The 24,769-nt window shown below is 38.1% G+C and overlaps 1 pseudogene; it reads right to left on the bottom strand.

The window, feature by feature from the left end:
* Positions 1-616: 616 nt before the first annotated feature.
* On the bottom strand, positions 617-21,731 carry LOC104641356 (cytosolic beta-glucosidase-like; annotated as a pseudogene).
* Between the last annotated feature and the right edge of the window lie 3,038 nt (positions 21,732-24,769).

Here is a 24,769-nt window from a genome sequence, read left to right on the forward strand (position 1 = left end):
TAACAATGGAAAAGCAAAACTGTGCAAATATCCATGAAGACAGTGAAATGACTTATTTTAATGAGAAGACTAAAATATCCCTCCTGCATTAGCATCTGCTTATTGTCACTGCTCCTTAACCCCTTGGTACTGGCAGTCACCACATGTCCCATTGCCAGGAGTAGATGCATGCCAGGAAAGCCTTACTGCTGGCATCAGAAAGATCATTTCTGGAGTTCAAAAGATGATATAACACTGGTGTGTCATTTCAAACTGTAAAATAGCTATCATCAAGTACAAAGGCAATAGGAAAACACTAAGGCTTCTACTCTTTATAGCCAGCATGAAAAATTAAATTAAGAATCCCAAGGTGACTTGTTTATTTATATCTTGTACATCTTATGCCATCCAGATGGGCTCCTCAAAAAAAAAAACAAATCACCAGTACTACTCATTGGATCCTCAGATACCCTCATTGGCCAGCTAATAGTGGTAAAATGGTCCTGTGAGCATTAGGTCATTCCTTTATATAACACAGAAGTCAGTGTAAACCCCATGCTACTACAGCCAGCCATAACCTCCCAGTTGCAACAGGCTAAGAAGGATGCATTATTTCCTCAGTTTCACAGTCCATTGAAACACTTAGCCTCTTGTCTGCATTTTCCTGGTCTTAAGTTTAACAGTTCAGGGCAAAGAAGTCAGCAGTACCCATGATCGTCATTTTTTCCTCTTCAGTAAATTCCAGAAGCCTTGATGATATGTAACCCTGCTTCGAATGCATTGCAGAAATCCAGGACTTCATGATAGCTGGATATTTGTCATCAGTAAATACTGTCCTGACAAACCCATCTAAGGTAAAGGACAGGTACCCTTTAATTGCTTTTTACAACAAATTGTAATTCTGCTACAGAATTCATAAAGGTTCTCCCAATCTGATTTCAGACCTATAAACAACAGTCCGCATTGTTTTCTCCAAATATCTTACTGCAACTGTGTCAGGCTTTAGCATGAGCTTTTATCACATTATAAGCTGTCTTGCAAGCTCTGGTACCAATGCTGGGGCTGTATCTTTTTCACAACCACCTATACAAACAACACAAGGCTTATTAATAGTGATCACTCAGTCTCCAAATGTTCTGAGGCAATACTTTGCATGAATATCAAAGGTCTCACTGATCTTTTCAGATCCCCAGCCACCTTCATCTTCTAAGGATTGAGGTAAGCCAAAATGATACAGGGAGCAGAATGCCATTTCCCAGGTTATTAATGATTTTGCTGTAATAATTGACTCCTAAAAATATTAAAAGAAACAAAAAAGGGTTAACTTAATAACTTTAATACATTTTAACACATGAAGAAACCTCACTGCACATTTTCTCTGATGAAAGATGCAAATATTTCCTCTCAACTGCATGCTGACTACTGTTACAAGACCCCAGACTTGGCAAAAATGCTCAGCACACAAAATCTTCCAACCAGGCACATAAAATGAAATGAGGATGCAAATTTTCAAAATAGATCAGTGGACAGCAGCTCCCCGGGAGAAACATAATTCTGATGGGTGCTGGTCACATGAAAATATAATCCTTTCATTTAAATGCCTGAATGGCAGCCTGGCTGCATGTACAAGACGAAAGCGTGTTGGAAAAATCCTGACACTTGAGAGCCCGACAGGTAGATTTGTTCCAATGAAAGCATTGCTCTCCTTGAGAACTTTTTAAAAGTTTAGTGCCACACTCAGCAAGGTACCTAAGCTGTTTCCCTTAGACTGTTCCATTCTCCATCACTGTCCAGCATCAAGACAAAGAAGATACTGACAATGCATTCAATATGCAAATTCAATATTTCGCAATGGTGTGAATTCAATGGTCCCCTCATTAGATCTATATAACGTTTAAGGCTTTACATTGGGCTCTAGTAGGTTTTAGATGGAGTTTAGGGCACTGGTTTCTTTAGCCACCAACTCCGAAAGGCTTGGCAATAGTTTATCCAAGAAACCAACTCTCTTTCTTTTACACTGCCACTGCTGCAGACTGCTCAGTCCCTCTAGCTGCAAGAAGGAATTAGCTCACCTCTCTAAAAGCTCATGACTTTCAACCTTTCTGTCCCCCCTTGATAAGACAGAGGTCAACTTTAATTTCCTGGATGTGTTGTTAAAGCTGGCCAGTACTGGGGATGTATTTCTAGAGGCTTAAAAGGAATTCAACTTCTGTTCAGATTTAGCAGTGGCTGACATGAATATGTTTCGTAAAGGACTATTTTTATGCTGCTGAGAGGTCACTGTAAGTTTAAATATTAGGATACCTTAAGCTCTCATATAGGCATTTTTAATTTTGTTTACATCCAAACACAACTACATTGCTTTAAAGCCTTCTGAAAACACTTGATATTGCAAAACACATCATAAGCTCTGGTTCAAAGAATATCAATTAGCTTGCTCTTTTACTTGAACTATCTGGTTTACTGCAGTAATTGGAAAAGGCCAACAGTGGTCTTGAATTATTATTTGTTAAGCTAAGAGGTTCCAGCCAGGAATAAATCTCCATCGTGCTGGTGGAATGTAGAAATCAGCCAGCCTTTGCTTCAGAGACTTGGGCTAAATATACCAAAGTGTTTAAGAACCTTAAAAACCTAAAATTCATAAAAAATTTGTGGGTCTCAGACTACCACATATCCTAATAAGACATAAGTGCTCATGAAATGTCTAGCGGTATTGAAATCCAGAACTGAGAAAGGTCTGAAGTTGAAAACACAGCAGAATGGAGGAGGAGGAAGACAAAGAAGTTGCAAAGGTTAACAACATGTATGCTTAGGAGGTTATGTATGGTTTAGATTATTATTCTTAACAGTTTCTGAACCAGAGATTTTGTTTAATCCAAAACAGGAAACTTGTTCATTAGTAAATATGTCTGTACTATATTGTACTATATACTCCCTGGTATTTTCAGGTTCAGCTTACTGTGTGTTGGTATTTAAAAATGCCAACACAGAACCTCATGCTACTTTCTTCTGAAGAGAACAGTATTAGACTTCAAATTATCCTAACTTCAAATGACTGATCATAAGGAGTTCCATCAAATGGCTTTTTTAAGACAACATTTACTGCAGCAATCAATTATGAACCCCAGATTTAGACAGTGACTTCTTCTAAACAAACAGGTGCATACACATCCTGTAGCACAGCAAGACTCAATAAGTTTGTTTACAAAGTAATTCACAATAAATCTCACAGGTAGTTTGCTTTTCCTTCCAAATGCAACACCAGAAAAACACATTAAATTCTGAGGAGATACGTGCCTGTACCTGAGAATGCACCCTTGTAAAAGAGGAAGGAATATACCAGAATTTTAAATTTTGAAAAGAAAATTCTTGCAATTTGCAAGAGCATTTAGGAGCAAATAGAATTCCTTACTGTTACTCTTGAACAGGGACCTATTTGACTTCAGTGGGACTGGAGATGCCTTAACTGTTTGCTGATGGGACTGCAAGGTTTACCACATAAGCTTAAACTGGGAAAAAAGAAATACTTTGCTCATACAGGATCCTGTTCTACCATATTGAGAGTAATGCTTGCCTAGAAGACACTAGCATTTCTCATTCTAGTTTTCAGATTATAAATTACTTTGTACAATTTATATCATTTAAGTGCAATCAGCTATCATTCATTTTTTACATCTCGATTAAACACCAATATTGGAAAAGATTTATGCTTTGTGTTAGGAAATTAAGAGAAATAGAACTGCATTCCTGAAAAATGGAAATGTCAAGTCAAATTTCCAGACTGTCTCATACCTTCCAGAGTAGCCTGATTTACTTTCTATGGCTGTATCTGTGGGTCAGCTAGAAGCAGAAATACAGAAGAAAATGTTCTTCTGAGAAAGTGTGTATATTAGAGCTTTGTGGAGACACGCCAAAATTTTGGGATTATAGACATTAAGGAGCATTTTGTCACTGGAAAGTGAAGGATTGTTCTTTTCTCCTTTCTTGTCATCTTCTCTCCCCATTCTGATTCCCGGCCTTCATGCCGAAGAGAGGCATAACTTCAAACTCTCCCAGACTCAATATCCCTACGTCTGCTACTTCTGTCTCCCTCCACACTGACACTTGGTGTTTAGCAGCTAACTTGTTCTGCTCAGGGCACCTTTTGGGGTAAAAATAAGGGTAGAAAAATACTTTAAAATCAAATTTTGTATAAGTTTTAACCTAAAACGTGACACGTCTTAGGAACAATACACCTACAATATTGCTGGTTTAAAAGTCCCTACCCCCACTGAGTTAGAAACAGAACGGTTTTAAAGGTTTTCAAATGTCCTACGTCTTAGGTGTGAAATTGGTAGTGAATCAGTTGGTGTGAATGATTTTATATGAAAGGACATTGCTCTAAGCTTTCTAATTCTTCACATGCTCTTTCTAAAAATGTTTATATAGAAGATGATGGCCTTTCCATGCTATGCAGTTACAATTGCTTCAACAGATCACTGCACAAGAGAAGTGAACTCCTGCCTAATGAAAGCTGGCCTACTTGGAGTTCCTCCAATGCCCTTTCGCTAAATGTAAAGTTCATAATATTAATCAGGCAACTGCTTATACTGGGGATCAAGCGAACATTTTCTGAAATTACAGCTGAGTTTTGTCAAAATGTTAGCTTTCCTTACCAAGTGCATTCAGAATGTCTGCTTGCTATCTCCCACTCTGACGTCTAAGTAGCAGAGCCCGTTCAGAAGGCAGCTCTGTGGGGCTGTACAGCGCCTGCAGCCCCAGCTGAAGGAGTATCAGTATAAGAGAGAAACCACAAGGACTCAGCCAAATTTAAATTCAACACACCGCAAAAAGCATTCCTAGGGAAGGACAAACTGTGCCAGTGAAAGTGGGCCGCATATTGTAAATTTTGGTGGCAAAGAAAAGGCTTCCATTCAAGCCTCTCCAGGATGCTGGCATGTTTTTTGCAGTCATGCTCTGCAGGGGAAAATGGCTGGTTGGTCTGTTTACAGTAGATTCACCAGCCCCCCCCCCTTTCCGAATTCTTGAAACAAAGGCTCCTCCACTCTCTGGTGAAAACTGTAATCTGCAGGATGCAGAGGACAGGCTGCTGCCTATTGAACAGCCAAACTCTACATGACCAAAATTCTGCAGAAAAATATTGCTTCTGCTGGTATCTTCCTAGTACAGATCAGGATAACCTGAAGAGTTTTCTATGACATTCTTTCCCTTTGTAGCCTTCCACCTTTGCAGTCTTCAAACCAGGGGAAGAAAAGAATTGCCAAGGCAAACACTGCCCCAGAAGTGTAAAGATATATATCTTCTTGGTAGAACTGAGATTCAGAAGAGTAGGAGGCAGAATTGAGATTCAGAGATTCATCCAAATCTGCTTTGCTTTTTTCTCCTTGGACCATTATCCTCCTAGCGTACAAGACACCTCGGCCAACTACTTTAATTCTCCCATCCTTTCTGGTTCAGCTTCACTCGTTTTTATCCTTCACAATTCTCTTTATTTCTTCTTTCTTCCATTCCCTACTTTCTGCAGGCAAACCTGCTGTTTCCTATCTTTTCCTACTAAGTCACCTTCATCTTCCCCCCAGTCCATACCAATGGAATTAAATCAGCAGTGCAACAAATGTTATATCTAGCAATCTGACCAGCTTGTTTATGTGCTGTTTCCCATTTCACTTTTACATCGTCTGCTGAGACTGTGAAAACTCTTCAGAGCAGGGACCATCTTGCGTTTGTCAGAGACCCAAGCACAATTCCCATCTGAGTCTGAAGAATCCCCTTTAATTTGCTAAAGAAAATATCTCGGAAAAGTACGTCCCTCCGAGTGCAAAATAGTCGATGTGAAGTTCAGTACATCAGAGTATACTGATAAACTATCTAAATGCATTTGCCAAATAAGATACTTGTCTATTGTAAGCCATCCAAAAATATCCTCATGGCTAGGATCCCTGTAAGTATAAACATTCTGATGAAGCAAAATGATTTAGAGTTACAATTAAAAAAACTGGAGTAAGCAAAAAGATACATAGGAAACATAATACTAATCCTATCCCAAAAGATTGTGCTATCCAAGGGGATCTAGAATATTAATTAGTAAGTTGTTGCAAACCTATAAAAAATCATCCCATAATTACTCTGAAAAAAAGTTGCAATTTCAAAGCTACACTGCAGAATAGCATACTGGATTAATTATGCCAGACTGCAGCAATAACCTTGAATTAAAGCTGCAACCTTCTATTTTTAAGAAACAATTGCCTTTCTGGTTGATGAAACCTGTCGTCCCATCAGGTAACAGACGTGACCAGGAAAGAGAAAAGCGATAATGAGTCAATCCAAGCTGTTTGATACATTTCAAATCTTCCTCCCACAGAGTGTAGCTGCCACAAGCTACATCACCAGTCTGGTTCTTGAAAACTCGATCTCCTCCCTGATGGGTGAATGTGTCCCAGACATTAGGGCCCTTTCCATCTGCATTCCAGCCTTCTGCTTGAAAAACAAAACTCGGTCGTTACACTTTTGACATCAAAAGACATATGTTGAATGTAAATTTTTATCACAAAGTAGGCACAAACCCCTCAGAATCCTATGAGCAAATCGAATAGTATTCCCTCCCGCTTCCTCATATCATTTAAAGTAACTAGGAACTTTTAAGCATTAGTATATATTTGCATTAGGTTTTGCATATATTCATATTTTTGCTTGCTGCTAATTATTTGAAAATCCTGTTTCAAAAAAAAAAACAACAAAGAGCATTCAGAGTTCTGACACTCTTCATACTTCCTTAGCCAGAAATCAGATGTTTGCAACTCTTGAGATATTACAGGTTTTCACAAAGGGCATTTTCTAATGCAACTTCCATCCATAAATGTAAAAGATCAGTCCATATCAAAGAAAGCCTTCAGGGTATGAGAACTACATCCAACAAATAGGCACTTATGCCTTTCTGGATGTCCTTTGAAAATCCTGACAGTCTGTTAAAAAGAAAGGAATGCCATTATGAGCCATGGCCTTAGGCATATACAAGCTGAATTAATAACACAGCTCTGCAAAATTTCTGCTTTTTTGCTTAGCCAAACGTTCACAGAAATGAATTTTGAATGCTCGGAATCCCTGCACCATTTTCTTCACTGTCATAATTCTGGGAAATTTCTCTGAAATTCCGAAACAGAGATGGACAGATTACCTTTAAAATATTCAAAATTTAGCTGTTGTTTGAGAATACACAGTATTAACGTCACAGAGTATTTAAACCAAATAAATGCACCTTTCTTCATGACAAGCTTCTTTGTCTTTCCAGAGCAATGCTGTAGCTGAGGCAAACATTTCATTTTTAATGCAGAGCGCTCTGTAAACTTACCCCCCACAAAGTGTGATTTTATCATAAAATTCCAAATAACCCCAAAATGGCCAACCTCATTTACCAGCAAGATTTTTCGGAGCCCCAGTGAATGCACTGTTCCAGGGTTACTCTTTAAAAACTAAAATGACTTTGCGTGTTAAAATCATGTATAAATTAAATATCAGTTAGGTTGTAAGATTAATAACTATATAATAGCTACATATCAATCCTCAATAAAAGTGTTTTAATAATCAATTAGTATCATAGAAATTAGAGATGGAGGAGAACTATTAGGAGGTCATTGAGTCCATCCCCTGCCAACGCAAGATTGCTCCCTTAAGTATATTCAGTACTTAATACACATCTGTCTTATTAAATCTAAGTTTAATGCAAGGTTAAGCATATTGAAGACACTTAATTTAAAGCATTACTAAAATTTGTAATATCACTTCTATAACCTAGCTTTCCAAAGATCATTGTCACATTTCATGTTCTTTACAGAATTTTATTGCAGCACACGAACACCTATACATCTACATTTGGTTGGTTGGTAAATTAAACTCTTATATGGGACAACCTTCAAAGTAGGTCAAATTTCAGTTTGAGTTTCTCTTAATCTCAGATTTTATCACAGACTTCATGCTCTGCCTGTACGCTCCTCGGAAAAATACAGTACTAGAAGTTTTCTATATCCTGCTTCTAATTTCAAATATGCCTGTCAGTCATTTTAGAAAAGTGCAGGAAATACCAAAGAACAGTGATTCTTTGGCAGTACCTAGAATTTAGAAGCCTTTAAGAGCAGGCTTCCTGCACCACCTCAATATGATATAACTCCTTTTTCACTACGGTGGGAGTGAAGGGAAGCCAAAAAGCTGCCATAACGGGCAGCTAACACACCTCCATTTAAGGATCAGCAGCTAGCGCAGATACTGAACGATTTCTTTTTTGTCTGCCTTCCCCCAGCAAAGGAGGCGGGAGGGAGGGGGAGAAGCATTTGATTTTCAGCAGAGTATGACAGTACTACTCCAGTGGTCATTAGCCACTACAAAGCCCTGACTGGGGCTGTGGCAAACAGACCCACTTTCAAGCATTCCTCATGCTGGTCAAAGAGCCCTTCTGTACAGCGCGGAGTATCATCTGGGCTAGCTAAATAAAGTCTAGGAAGCAATCTAGCCGAGGCAACAGAGAGCTCCACATACACTGACGTACCCTGCTGAGCCACAATTAGTCTGCACAGAGCTCTGCTCCGCTTCACTGAACTGAGCTTGCAGCTCTAAGCTTGCTCAGAAGCCTCCACGCTGCACAGCAGTCCACGGCGTAGACGTATCCTGGGTTTTAGCGAGCTTCAGGGCCAGGAAAGAACGGGGATGAGGAACTGATTTTACATTTCAAACACATTGGTAAGACAGCTACCAAATCATCACATAACGTGTCATCAAATGATTAATATAAATTATCATGAAACGTGACACATGTTCCCCATTCTCTGCAGTTATTACAATGGAATAAGATAGAATTTCTTCCATTTAAGTGAAGCTAGAGAAGCGGGAATATTACTGATCAGAGTATTTAAGTTTCCATGTACTTTTCCAAGTTAGCTTTTCTTCTAATTCAGCTGTGCTTTCACCTTTCAGAGTGAAATTTTTTTTTGGCCTGGTCTCTGCCCAAAAGGTGAAATTTTGTTTGAATTAATGTAGTTCAACTATCTATCTGGCATATGAAAGAAGTGAAGAAAACCACTTTTACCATTACAAGAATTTTTTGCAACTTTTCCCTCTCTCTCTCTCTCTGGGGCGGGGGGGGGGGGGGGAATCAAGCAGAGTTGAAATTTAGCATAGAAATGGCCCTCAGTAAGAAGAAGTGCTTTTGAGTGTTCTGGTGCAAATTGATTTTGATTTGACTGAGTCATGAACCTTTGAAATCTGCACTTTGAGCATGCAGAGTACAATTGGTATGATTTTTTAGCACTTTGAAATATACAGAGTGGAGAAGGTTGTGCTGTGCATAAATACATAGCTGACAGTAAAAAATAAAGTAGCCTGTCAGCCCTTGCCTCATCCACTGTGTATCTTGTGGTATGTGCAGCAACTGAGTTTGGACTCTACAAAAACTATTGCTTCAATCATGCTGCCTCTAAGTCGGAAGCTGCACGGCTTCCAAAGCTTTCAGGAGGAGGAATTCCCTGTTGAGTTTCTTACTTCTGTGGGAAAAGGGTCATTTGAGTAGTGTCTAGACCACATTATAGATTTTTTTTTTTTTTTAACGTTTCTCCCACTCAGAAGCCTTAGGAAAGCTCATTAAAAATACATTAAGAGAACATTAAAGTTGCCCATCTAGCCACTCAGAAGGCAGGAAATTATAATGTCATTCTATATGCACACACAATTCACATTTTAAAAATTAGTTAGCAGAGCTATGCGCATTGCAGGACTCGAGTTAGAATCTGGCCCAGAATATTGATTCCCCGGGAACAGCGAGCTGTTCAGTCTGTTAGGTGAAGCTAACTGAGCTCGTTAAAAGGTACCAAGCATGGGCAAGTACTCTCGCTTTCAGCAATAACCAAGAACTAAAGGCTACATCCTCAAAGACAATTTTAGATCTACAGCTCCCATTTAGGTACTGAAATCAATGGGAGCTAAGTGCCTGTATGCTGCAGGGTATAATATGAGAAAATCAGATCTATATGTATTTTAAAGGTCTCTAAACACACATTTATGAAGGGATAAAGGTAGGGGGGGTTATGGCTGTAGATGTCCCTGTCCCTTATGGGTTTGCATTCCCTACTCTGCCACAGATTTTCATATCACGCTGGGAAAATCACTTTGTCAGCACCTCCATTCAGTTGGGAACATGACACATGTCCCTGGGGGAGGGCCTCCATGAGTCCTCTCAGTTCACTGTTTTTCATACCCTTTGGAGATGAATTCTGAACTGAGGACCCTCTGTGAATACCAATGTCTGATGAGGTAGTTCTGCCATCCAGTTTTGGAGTAGTCGATAGTAATCTACTTAAATTAGCTCTAGAGAAAGGAAATACTCAAGCACTAGTTGGAAAATTACTTATTTCTGCTTCGCCCTCCCCGCCCCCCCCAATATCTAGTGCAAAGTTCCTCCTCCATTGCCATTACCTAGCCGTATTTCCGAGATTTGAAACATCTTTGTCTTTTACCGACTTCTTACTGCACAGGCCAGAAGTGTTTAAACAGAACTGCTACATGAATTTGCATCAGATGTAGCATCTATGCAACAAGAAAAGATCAAACGCTGTCCTTCCTGGATCCAGACTTTTCATTCGCTTAAAACTTCCTTAACACTTTGGCAGCTAAAAATTGACACCTTCAATTTGATATGCCGCTGTAAGTGCACCCCAAGCAAATCCAACTGGAAAAGCAATATCCTCCGGCACCGGCTGCAGAGGACAGGCGAATACACAGCATTATGCGATGCTATGGAGATGTGGGCTTCATTTGCAGACAACAGTTCCTGGCTCAATCACTCTTCCACTTGTTACAAGCAGATTCTATACTGAAGACAAAAATAAACCCTGTGCAACTTCATACATGGAAGGGCAAGCCATGCACTTTGCATATCCTGGGATTAAAGCAGAGAGGTTCAGTCAGTCAGCTAACAGTGAAAGTGGAAAAGGCAGCAGTGGAAAAGCCCAGGGTGGTCACGGTAAAAGGGCTCCACCTAGTACCAAGCAATAGTACACAGAACAGATCCCTGCTCCCCTTCACTTCCCTCTCACCTCCTGCTCAAAGGACTTTGTGGACCCTCTACTCAACATAAATTCTTTAGCCACCAGGCAAAAAGTCATTTCCTCCCCTTTCAGTAAGCTTCAAAAACCAGCAGCACCTCTTCTTTTCTGGCATCAAATTTATATTTTCTCTCTCCCAACACCAAAAAAACTGGCCTGCGGTAGGCGAGAAAGGATGTTTTAGCCGTTATATGTTTAGCAGTGGAAACCAATGAGTAGAAGAGGAAGATTAGTATGGGAGTACAGACAGAACAGCTACCTTTCTCCTTCTTTAAAATCCCATGGATGCTCATTTTTTTCTAGAGCAGCAATGACAACCTTATGGCATGCGTGCCAGAATCAGCATCTGCAAAAGAGCCCTCAGGTCTCTTCCTCTACCTTCTGTCAATGCTGCTACTGCTCTCCTGTCAGCAGGCTGAGAAGGGAACAGCAGCAGGAGGACGAGTCAGGGGATGACTGTAACAAGTGGGATGGGCTGAAAGCAGTTTACTGTCCCTTCCCAGAAAACTGCAACCCCTGGCACACTAGATGGCACTACTGCAATTTTTTTTTTTTTTTTTTTTTTTTGACTTAACAGAAGTTTTTTCCCCATTTATTATAATACTGTATTCACACAGCTTTTGCCCAAGGTCCGTATCTGCACTTGTTGGACTGCTAAGCAATAGTGTATGATGACTACTATTTTTTCTTCTTCTTTACTCTTCTTGTACCTTTCTGATTTTGAAATCTTTCTGGGTGAGGACCTACTCCTGCAAAGCATTATACACATAAGTGATATTTTCTTTGACAACAAAAATAAGACAAAACTTACCATGCACAGAAAAGTCACTGATACAGTTAATGCACATACTTTTTGCCAGAAATACACCCAATGAAAGAGTCAACATCTTAGAAAAAAAATAATCCTTGGTAGAGATGCAGAGAAGCTGATTTAATTCCAAAGTGCACACTGCAGAATCAGACAGTGCAGATGCAATGCAAAATAAATCAGGCTTTCACAGCAGGCATGCATTTCCTCAAGTGTCTTTCAAAGGAAAGGTAAAAGCCCCTTGAATACAAAGGAACAAAGGGGGACGTGAGGCACAACATACCAACTTGTTCCCAAAACACACGCTGACACATGGTCTAGGCAAACATACATATCCTTTACGTGTTTTATACAGATGACTAAAAAGTGATGGAATGAACTAGTTAATGTTCTCTGGTTGAAGCAGCCTCCTCAGGTTTTCATTTGCAAGAAGGTAAGCATTGGGCAGTTAACAGTAAAACTCATCAGGGACACCTTAAATCATGATTAATAGGTATTAATGAAGCAGAGTAATTATGCATATTTTTTACATCATTAAATGTTATTGGTAGGTACCTTTGAAAATGTAAGTGACATTAATCTTTTCCCAGAAAATCATACAATTCAATTTCACAAGATATATAATAAATATGTAACTCAATAATCGGGGGAGAGGGGCAGACAGGAGATTGTAGCAATAAAAACCCAATAAAAAGTTTTATAAAAATGCTTAACCATAAAAACAAGGCTAAAAAGTGTCACTGCTGATTCCCTAGCAGGAATCAACAGAGACAGAGATGGGTTTTAGGAGAGATTGAGTGGGAGGAAAATATTCCATAAGCAGTCTGGGGAAGAGTGAACAAAATTTGCCTCAGAGGTTAAGGCAGATTCACAGTAATGAGATAGCAGGCTATGTCAGATAAGTAGGCAGATACTGAAAGATGCAGAGCTTCAAAATTCAGAGAAGCTGAGTTTATAGCAGCTGATCTCAAACTCTTCTGGCAACTCAATTTCTAGATTTGTGACCCCACTTCTGGGTGTATTTCTGGCCTCGTGAACCCACTCCTTGTTGCAGTAGCGGGACCTGCAATTATATTCCCATTAGACCCACTGCATGTCATGGCCCTTGGGATGCACTCGCCTTCTTACTCTGATAATTTTCCCTACATCTAACAAACAACCTGACCCCAACCTGAATTTCAATATTTCACTGTCCCATTGTTTTGTTCAACACATATAAGTACAATACTGTAAGAGATCTCAGTTCTACCTAGAGGCACATTTTTTCCAGACTAGGTTTAGGGCTTTTACATTCACACTGACACAGACTACACATAACTAAATGAGCCAAGTATTCCTAGGAAAAAATCGAGCAGTTCTTGGATATCCAACTGTATTTGGATAAAGATATTTTTGGCAAGTCAATAAAGACCAAGAGTAATTGGCCCCGATGCTAAGGGTTGGCAACCTAACTTTATAAAATGCTAGGTATTATATTAAGGTGAAGGATGAACAGGCTTTGGTGTTGGGCCCTTAAGTCATGTGGGATTGATTATTATCAGAGGAATTGTATCTTGTCAAAATGAGTTTTTCCTGACTGAATCGATGTTTCCTAATGACATGTTATAAATATGTTTGATAGTATTTACTATGGAATTTAGAAATTAAACTTTGAAGGGACTGTGAAAATTAAAATCTCTTTCCTGAAATTTTACACTGTGCAGAAACAGAAGAAGGATATAGCTCCTTTGGAAGCAAGACTGTACGTCTCGGAAACAGCCAAAGATAGAAGTTCACATATTCTGTGAGTTGTCTTTGAAATTGCTACTCATAAATTTAGCTTCCCTCCCTGGCAACATAATGGAACAGCTATTGAGAAAACAAATTTACTAAAACACTTTGAAGTCTGCCAGACAAACTTGATTTTTTAATAGTAATACAAAATTAATGAATAGAGAGCAGAAGCTATACTGTCACATGCCTGAATTTTAGCAGTACACTGTTTTCTTCAGGATATTTTAGCACTGAGCTTCAGGTGTTCTCAATTAAGTTACGGAGACAGTTTCCACCTTACACTGTGGCTGCAATACAGGACTCCTAACTTTGATCCTCTAAATTGAGCCTTAATTAGAAGCCTCTGCTGGATTGTTGATTAGCCTTTCTTCTCCCATCTCCAATGTGTCAAAATTCTGTTCCCAAACTTAAATCAAATTGGAAATGAACTATCATGTTGACTGAAATGAAGGGTGATGACAAACAATGAAGGGTAATGATAAACAATAACTTTGAAGGGAGGCATTTAGTGCAGTACACAAAGATTAGTATTACTTCTGATCTCATTTAATAGCTTCAATAATGAGCTAGAAGAGGGAGTAAATGGTACATTAATGAAATCTGCAGATCTATTAAACTAGGAGGAGCTGAGCACACTGCTGAAAATGGAGAAATAATACAAGGGGTCATGGGAAGATTAGAAACACAGGCAGAATATTGCAATGAGATTCAGTTTAGAAAACAGAGGAATAATATTTAGGTAAAAAAATCAACAGATGGTAACAGGTAAAAATCTGGAGAGCTGTAGTACTGGAAGAGATTTAAAATTAAGAACATCAGGAAAACTAGGCAAGAATCTGCAACTGAGCAGCAGAGAAAAACAGTGAATTTTGGGCAAAACTATTAAAGAATAAGCAAAGAAGTAATGAGTCATCTTAGAGCAGCTCTACAACCTTCAGCTCTCTTCTGGATTTTGTCTGGGCACTGGGAAAACAGACTATCAGTCAGATGTTTAGAAATTTTGCAGCTATGGAATTTTTTCCAGGAAGAAAACTTAAAAGTAAGCTGTCCGTTTAACAAACAAAGCGTTGTCCTTCATGAAGTGAATGACATAACAGTGAGCCACTGGCTAAAGAACCATAAAAGAGCATGAGACTGAAGAAATAAAATATTCTCCCACTGCTTCTGGTAATTGCATCATGCAGCTTGAATTTTTTCGTATTGCTGAGGAAACTGCCGATATAATGCCAGCTGCTACGAGCTTTCCAATACCAGATATATGTGCACAATATCTTGGAGAGCTAAAGCCAGTTGTGAGCAAGTTAATTCCAGTTGAGGAGCTCACACAAATTGATCTTTCTGGGAATAACTCTACACAAGCTATAGAGGAGAGCCAAACTAGTGTTACATCACTCCCTGTACAAGAGACAGTTTCAGCAATTCTGTGCAGCACAGCATTAGGATGTATAGTACATATGTAAAGTGATATTCCATATTGGTCATCAGTCTTCAAAAGTCCTTGGTAGCTCTTGGCTGTTGAAGGCATCGTCCTTTATTGCTGAGTGCTCAGGAGTTTGTCACTGTCACTATGTTGTGACCCAACACTGAGTGTGCGGAGAGCAGGGCGTTGATCCACAGCTTTAAATTTGCACACTTCAGTAGAAAACCCGGCAAAAGCCCTTTCATGTAAAACCATGCTCTGTTCATTTATATCTCGGCGTGTTCTGCCGTTCCACGTTTCTGGATTGTTCACCTTCTAAGTGAACAAGCTAGAAAACAATGAGCCGTCACGCAAAAATGTCAGGATAAAAAAAGGAGGTTATATATATGAAAACCAACATAAAAAATACCATAAGCATAGACAGACTCCCTGGTCCCTTGTGAATGCAACTTTTTTGCTTGGACAGTGTCCCTTCACTGATGTTTCGGGGAGAGCTGCCTACGTTTTCCAGAAATTGAGTTTCAAGACATTTGTAGAGCTACCTTCTGGCAAACTTGCTTGATGTGGTTTTTCTGGGAAAATATCTGCTGTACCTTATCAGATTGGCTGCAACTGGCTAGAATGACACATCTGAATGATTTTAAACTAAACTCGTTAACATTTTTAAGATAGAAGGCAAAGAAGCCTTACACGTGTGTAAAAGCAGTATAGTTTCCCTATTTATGTCATGAATCTATAGGCTATTTCACTACACCGCTGAATTTGCAAAATCATGTACATATAATCTTCGCTGCACATACCAAGCTCTGCTCTAAAACCAGTATGCCCCATTTTTTTACAGTACGTACACTTCACTTAAGTGTCCGTATGAATACAAATCTAGAGATCAAATCTGACTCTTTTGAAAATCTGGGCCCAGTATCTGGTTGTTTTAATGCTTCTGAAACTTCTTCCTTGTTAACAGCTAAATCATATTTACCCTTAGAAACCTGTAATACCACTTGAATTTTATTCCTGGGAGATTACAAATGTTATGTCAGTATTATTCTCCCACTCTAACACTCACAACTTACATATTTCCCGGCACACCACTGATTTTTTTTTTTTTTTTTTTTTTTTTTTGCTTGCTTCTGACCCCACACGCCATCAACAAGAAGAAGCCAAAGCAGGGCAGAGCTTGCGGAGACTGTAGCCCCCACCCCATGCACACATCCACCCATAGCCCCTGCTCCCGTTGCACTCCGGGGAGCAGAGGTGTGCGTTCCTGTCACACCGCACAGCAGGTGAAACACATTCCTGAGAAGTTTGAACACCTACAGGGACGATGAAGCTTTGTCCTCACAGTGTGTCAACCCTCCACTGATATCACTAGCCAACACCAACCAAATTTGACAGAAAACTAACATTTGTGAGAATACATGGCTGAATCAATGGATAGGCTGATATTTTTGTTGCAACTAAAGGAAAGCCTGAAAATTAGGTGCAATTATGAGGCACCAGAGAATATACTCAGAGGAGACACATTACAGATGTCGATACTATGGGAAATGCTTCAAGGAAGATGCATAAAACCATAAAATAGTAAAAATCAAAACCCTCACATAAACCTGGTTTTAAAACCAAACGATCACAGAAACTTTTTTTTTTTTTTTCAATTCTATGCAGGTTTTCTCACCAAAACACTAATAACATAGAAAAATTCTTAAAACTTTTCACTGGTTTGTTTTGGATTTTTTTTTTCCCTTTCAAGGTTTATTTTTATTATTTAAACACATACATAGAATAAACTAGGAAAGAATTCTGCTCAGACCAATTTTATACTGGGGATATATTGACTAAACCAAATGATTTCAACATTTATGATATGTATTAAGTCCTGTAAAGACCACATTTTGTTTTCAGAATTAGCTAGAAATAGTGTGACTAGTTTTTATAGCAGTGAAACTGTATCTTTCATTTCCTTTTCTTATAGAAATGCTGTTTCTAATGTCACTGACTATGGCTAATGACATTGACTACAACTTTAGCAAATATGCTTGAAAAGCTTCTTCCACCAGTCAGGATTAAGAAATGCCATTATATTAGTGCATTTGCATAAAATTCACATCCCTATATCAGCAATATGGAACTATCTACTATTAAGCAGCAGCACACTGTGAGAGACAGTAGTTGATATTACTTTTCAAAAGATTTGTGCTATGCCATTATGCTGTAAATATTTTTTCCTTTTGCAAGAAATACTATCCATTGTACTCTTCATTTTATCCTGCAAAATATTAGTGAACACTACTGCTTGCACCTGGAAAGGGAGATAAGTAGCACAGCAGTACTTTAATTTGACAAAGTAATCCAAATACCTATTTGGAATTCAGTAAATACAGGTTATTTTTCAAACAACTTGTCTGTTAGATATATATATTTTTGGTCTTCTAAACAGTATTAGAGATGTGCAGTGATGTTTTAGGATGATGTTATTCTGGGAATATCACAAAACATGTACCTGACCCTGAAGCTGAACTAATAGAATCAAAAGAAAAAAATCAATACATCTGTTTAACATAGCTCTCTCTTGCTTGATTTAAACACATAAATAAAAAAAAGATTAAAGGATATGGTGGGTATAGTGGTGCAGCACTGACCTTTTTATCATCACAGAGGTTGTCTACTTAACAAAGAAGTCACACGGATGAATACAGCATCTCATCCAATTTAAGCTCTTTAGATCTTTCCTCATGTTTTAGTTTGGCACAGAAAACTGAACAGTTGCATAGCGTAGATGAAATCACACACATTTTTCCACTTCTGATGAAATACTTAAGAATTTTATAAGCAAACAACAAAAAGTGGAGTTTCTGGGTGAGCAAGTCTATTTTTGTAGCCAATTCCTTTGTGTGCCTCTCTTTTAACTGCCTCTCTCAAACTAGGCTGGTGAATACACCTAGTAAAGGTTGTCGTATTAAAGCTTTTGACTGTTGAGTGATCAATATCCAGTAGGAGGTAATAGCTAAAGATGTGAGGATATGACGGATGGGTGAACATACATACCGAGCTCTCAGAAATGTTTCTGGTTCCTCACGTTCCCATGGAGACTTGTAGAAAAAGTGGATGTTTACATAATCAAAAGACTACATCATGATCTATGACATAGATTGGGATGAGGGAAACAAAGGCAATCTTGTATCTTCTAGCATTTGAAAAGCAGATTTTGTAAATTACCATTATTTTAGCAGAACAGATATGGCAGTTTATTAAAAGTATTTTAAAACTGTCCACTGGTGGTGTTGCTACCCACATCACTTTCCTCTCAGTCTGAACCAAGGCAAGAAGTCGCAGCAATAGAAAGCTGTTACCTTTTATGTGGACTATTACTACAGCTTGTCATTGGGTTCAGTTATTTGTTTCCTTGCCAAAGATTGAGTAACTTTATGTCGAGTTCCAAGTTCTGCAATGGAGTGTGCTCTACTGATTATAAATTATTTTTATACTCTGCTTCTGGCCTGCATTCCTGATCTTAGCGTCTGGTGGGGTTTCTTTTAAACAACCTTTGGCAGCGGTAGGAAAATGGCAGCGAAAGTTTTGTTTGGCCTCTGAACTCTAGCGTGGAGCCTGCTCAGTCTCTGCAGGAATGGCCCAACGCAGTTAATGCAAAGAAGCTGAGAGGGGCTGAAGTGTTCTCAAAGCGGACTCAATCTTTGGCAGATTACACAACCAAACTCTAACAAGTTCTCCACTGAGCTTATGTAAAGTGTATTTCTTCCAAGGCTTATCCTAGGTCCAAATTTTAATTGATCTTAACAGCTATGGCAGGAGAGGTATGCTGACAAGAGCTTGCCATTGATGTCCCAATTTTGATTCTCTCCTTCAGTGTCTGGAGGTGCTTAAGCTATCTTGTTTTCTTCCCACAAAAATCTCATGTTTCAGATACCTCTGACCCATACCAGGACAAACTTGAGACTGAAAAGAAAAAAGCAGTCAGACTCATGGTCCAAAACAATGAGGAATAGATGCAATAGTTATTAGAGGCGTTAGCTGAAGTATTTGCAAGACTCCAGTTCTTAACTTTGCCTGACTCAGGTTAGAACGTGCATTTCTCACTAACCAGATGAGTGTCCTAAGCAGCACGTACTGGCTATCCTGCACTGAACTTAGAAATGCCTCTCCTTTTTTTGGCATTCTGGATATCTTATGGATAAAAAGTGTATCACGATGCTGCATTTTGACAAAATCTCTTGGTTCTAACGGATCTGTCAGTTCTCAACAGTAAAAAAGAATTTTAAAAAGTCATAATAATCTCTGCTTATTTAACCCCTTCTTTCCATATTCACTGTTTTCTTCCTTTTAAATGTATTAGTGTGGAATTCCTCAGAGGGCAGTGGGAAAATGCAAATTCTATCACACTTCCGACAAGTAGAATACAAAAAGATTCCCATTTTGGACTCTATACGGACATGACCTCTACGAACAAAATTAATATAACCTTTCCATTAAAGTCATTGGAAGTTGGATCAGGTCTTATCTTTCACCAAAATACACCTTTTAATCAACCTGAATAAAAGGAGAAGAAAATAAAACACATGAATGGTACCCAAATTTTTTCCTCCAACAAAATGTCTTTTTTCATATAACTGTAACTGATATTTTAAAAGCTATTTTCTCAGTCTTCTTTCAACATGGCTGAACTTCCATAATGGCAATGGCATGTTAAATGGGAATTGCAAAAGGGATTGGGATTTTTTTCTTTCACTCTCCCTCTCCCAATCAAGCTTAGCCAACTCCTCATTAGCATATGCTATATATAAGTTTTCTAAGGGTTTTCTAAAGACTGCAGGTTCTGTATTTCTCTTGCAATTACAGCACAGAGTCTTGGATTGATGCCTAGAACAGACCCGAGATGTGTATCTCTCAGCATGCTCTGTCATGTGCTATTGGTTATAAAGCTTGCAATTGTTATACAGCTGGATTAGTGCCTTAAGCATACCTTTCCCATTCAAGGAAAAGGTTTAAACAAAACAAAACCTTTGTTCTCCTAGGAGAATTCAATGCGAATGTCAGCATGACAAAGCAAGCTGGAAATATTTTCTTAAGAGAAGATCTTGTGATTAGTATAACTTTTGTTTCTGGCAATATCTGGTTATTTGCATGGAATACTTTACAGCCATTAATTTCTCTAGGCATTTGTTTATTCACTCTACTTACTTAAAAAAAAAAAAAAGCGATATTAATTTTCTGAACTTTTTAACGCTTTTTTCCCCCTTGAATGTAGTGAGTTTTCAAATGAGAAGAGTTCACAGATGGAACAATGGAAAAAGAACAAAATAAGCAGGAAATAATGCAGTCAAAAGACAAACAATCCTTAAAACATCGACTGATACCAATTGTTTCCTGGCATAACACAGTAAGTATTTCAGTGCAAAGATTCCAGTACTGTTATGCACACATCTTCTTTCTCTGTCCCTGAAAAGACAATATAAAGGAGAACAGAGTCCCTAGAGAAAGCGAAATGATTTCTCAAAAGCCATACAAAAGATCAATATCAGGATTAGGAAAACATTTAGATCTTTCATCAGGCAAATGTTCTTTTCAGGGGACAATGCCTATCTGTACCTTCTCACATCTACTGCAGAATTATCTGGCACTGAGCACATTTCTGAGGAGTTAAGAAAACGTGCAGATAGATGTTTTGCTTTACAATATACAATTATAAAAAAGGAAAGCTAGAAGTTTTTTGTTAGCTTTAATTGTCTTTTATATTTATGTACATACTGAGAGTAAGTTTAGAGTGCTGCTTTGTTCTGGAAAGCATTCCTGTAGAAACACTCAACAGAATATGAAACTTCGTACGTCCCTTCAAAAACTGACATTAACGTAGCTTTGTAACTCAAAATCACATATCTCAGCTCTGCCCTTCTGAACATTTTGTATGCAGTAACCTGTATGTACTGCTGAGTGGATGCTGAAACGTATCTTTCCATCTATAACTTTGCAATACCAGGTTTCCTGTACTAAATTTACTTTATATTTTAAAAGTTTAAAATTTGAATGATTGCCTATTAAAGTCAATGCTACAGAATCTCAGCTCCCATGGAGAAGGAAATCTTAAAGGCTTGTGTTCAGTATACAACCAATTCAAACAGGAACACTTTAATGACACTAGAGATTACCTTTTTATCATTCAAATTTCTCCTGTGAATCTGTAAGGGAAAGAGGTGATTTTATAAAAGACATAATTATAACTGCTTTTGAAGTGAGTTGTGATCACAATCTACTAAGTATTTGACTGTAGGATTAGAATTTTAACACGTGGCAAATCTATCTGCAAACAATAGCATTTTCATTGGACAGCATAAAAAAACTCCTACACTTTTCCATTGTGGTTTCTCTCTGTCATTGCCCACCTAGCACTTTAAAATTTATCCTCTTAACAATGATTAAAACTTGAATACAAACTCTTCTCAAACTATGTTTGTCTATATATAGTGTAGATATCCATCACTATGATAAATGAAGAAAAGTATTTTTGAAAGCTGGAAATAGCCAAAAAATTGTTTGGCTATTTGAGCCTAATTCAGGGAAATCTATGGAGTTAACGCCATTATCCCACTTACAGGATCTGATACCTGCATCATCCCATGAGTTCACTCATCCCACTCACCTCTTCAGGCATTACGTCTCTTTATGATTCTTTGACCATTGTGGAGTCCCTCCTAGGTGTTAGTTTCCCACGCGAAATCACTGCATCATTTAGCGAGATAAATGTTTGTGTGTATTTATTCTGAGATAGGAACCTCATCAAGAGGAGAGGAAACAATTCAAGTTTCCAAACATTGGCAATCATCTCATAATTTCATGTGTTTCTTAAAGTTCTGTTTCTTTCCACACATGGCCCATGCCATTGAAAAAGAAACATAGCTTGGATAATCTGTGTAACTCTACTAAATAGGAATAGACTGGTAATAAAGTACTGAAAAGAACATGTCTATACTAAGTGTTCTCCAAGATAAATTTTAAAGTCTTCAGATGCGAGTGTTGCTTAAAGCTCTGTAAGAAAAAATGCACAACCCTTCATGTAAGAAAAAACAAACTGGTACATGACTTTAGATCAGAAAGCTGGATGATTTTTTTCCACCTAAAACTTAATAAGTCAATGATCATATCTGAGAAATTTCAGCTATGAAGGTGAAAGTTTGACAAAGTCATAAATAACTGAAAAGGACAGAAAGAAAACATTAAGAAAACTATAAATGTCACTATGCTCTCCATCTGGAATACCATTGCCAGTACTTTTACAATGCAGTACGGACAGTAGAGTAAGGTGATCTATGGAACAACAATCTGTCATTAATAAAGAGGAAAAACATCATGAAGACTGGAGATGAGATCATGGATCATCCAGAAGACCACCTACTGAAGAAAAAGACAAAGAGGAAAAGAAAGCCTGTTTTAGCCAGCTTCAGTTTCTTACTGGATTGACCCTTGAACCATTAAGTCATCAGTTTCCAAATATCCAGTTTTACTGGACAATTACTCAGCAGAACATGACATGATCAATGATCTGAAAGTTTTCAGCTGGTTGTATTGATCAAATATACAAACAAAACACAACTGTCAGCTGCTCTGAGTTTACTGCTGATGAAGTGATGTTTAAAACAATTAATGAATTAATGCTTGAACACAGAAGGAAAAAGCCTAACTGATATAAAAGAGTAAAAATGTTTAGTGCCCAATTAATTAATAATTTGCCTTATAATTGATTATTTTAATTGTTTGACTAGCAAAACAGAGGTGCGAACTATAATTACCAGCTACCTATAATAGCTCATTTTTTGGATTTCTGTTCATTATTTCTAAAGTCAAGGAAACAGGATCACTGAGGACGCCAAACTCCCTTCAAATTATTGGTGCTAAAAAAAAATAAATATCAGAAAATGCCAATTATTACAAAATGTGAAGGTTGATTACTCTTTGTAAAAAAAGGCAGATGAGCAAATGCTATGAAACACTGAGGCAGGGCTGGGGCACACAAAGGAATTACGGTAAACTAATGAGCTTCCAGGTGTCGGCTGAGCTTGGGTAACTAACAATATTTGCACTCTTAGCCTCAAGCTAATCTGAAGCAAAACATGTTAGATAAAATCTTCAGGGAGAGCACCCTCTGTTAGCAGGATCAGCCCTAAACAAGAGCCAAGTCTGCAATGACGCACCACTTCACGAAGAACAACCTACCTCATTCCTCCTTGTCCTGATCTGAGAACAGGAACGATTTCATCTTTGAAAGGTGGCAATTTAATTTCCCTCTGACAGAATGACCCAAGAGTTAGTACTATCTTGCCTTTTTCAGAGGAAGTATCTATAAAACAGGGGCTGCTTTCAAAAAGAGACTTGGAGTCAAATTCCATATTGGTCTCAGTGGAAAATGTAATTTATGCCTTGCTCAGCCAGGTAAGATGGGAGGCAATCTAGCTGTTAGAAAATAAGGACCTGAGTTAAAGAAAATGGAAGGGGAGAGAATTAAGCATGAAAAGAACGCTATTTAAAGAAAGGGTGAAAACTGAGAGATTAATTTACTGTTAGTTCCATTTTATCTCTTGTAAGTACATTTTTTAATTCTTTAAATCAAAGTTCTTCTGCTCTATGCGTGTTGCCATTATTTCTCTGGAATTTAAAATGTCTGTTTTGTGCAGTAAGTACATGTTAGAAATCTTGGGCTATTAAAAGATGGTGCCAATGTTAACTATTATACAAAGGATTAAATCTTAACTAAGTAGTATTAAAAAGTGACTCTATAAACCTTTAGGTTACTGGTACTTCCAGATTTTTCAAAGAAAGGAAGACCAGTATGAAGGATTAATAGTTAAGGTTATGCAAAATACACTTAATCAGCATGGCTAATTTTAGCTTTAACTAAAGCTGCTGGCAACTATGTGCATTTTGCTTTGGGGCTTTACTTCTGAAGAGGGTGATGAATACGTTTTTGAGGTAAATTTATCTTAACAGAGAGTCTACCTAATGCTCTTTAATTGCTGAAAAAGTGTTTTTAATAGCATTTGCATTTAGGAGAGGAAGGAGGTCTTCAGCTGTGCATCTTTAAGACCCTAAAATAAGCATTTTATTTTCACATTTATATAATATACTGCTTGGCTATAAAACAGGTGAGTTTTATAAACAATACAGTCATCAACATGGGCATTGTTTATGAAGAAAGAATTGTTCTCCAGACAGTACATATCCTATTCAGAAAAGAGCCTAGGAAAATCAAAGCGTACTCTGAAGATATGACTACAATGACTTGCCAGACAATCTGGGGCACAAATGCTGAGGATGAGGGTCTTTCACTGACAAATGCTACCTAAGCAAGGCAGATGTACAGTGTCAGCTCAAGAACACCAGGCATTTACAGCCAGAAATATAAACTTGCTAATACTTACAGCTTTTTTACTCAGCCTCAAAATCACAAAGGATTAGATCATTCAACATGGAATGGATTAGATATGGTTATGCTCTTAGTTAAAACAAAACAATATTGTCGTGAATGGAGTGATACACTTCACTCATAAGAGAGAAGCAACAATATACATTGTTGATAACAAAATTCAACAGTAAATGTGACAGTGGTTTAACAAGATTTGATGGCAAGGTACATTTGATTATTTACTGAATAGAGGACAGAGTCAGACAAAACAGTCAGGGAGACCCTCCCATTGA

The sequence above is a fragment of the Balearica regulorum genome, chromosome 4, assembly GCF_011004875.1.
Source record: "Balearica regulorum gibbericeps isolate bBalReg1 chromosome 4, bBalReg1.pri, whole genome shotgun sequence".
NCBI lineage: Eukaryota > Metazoa > Chordata > Aves > Gruiformes > Gruidae > Balearica > Balearica regulorum.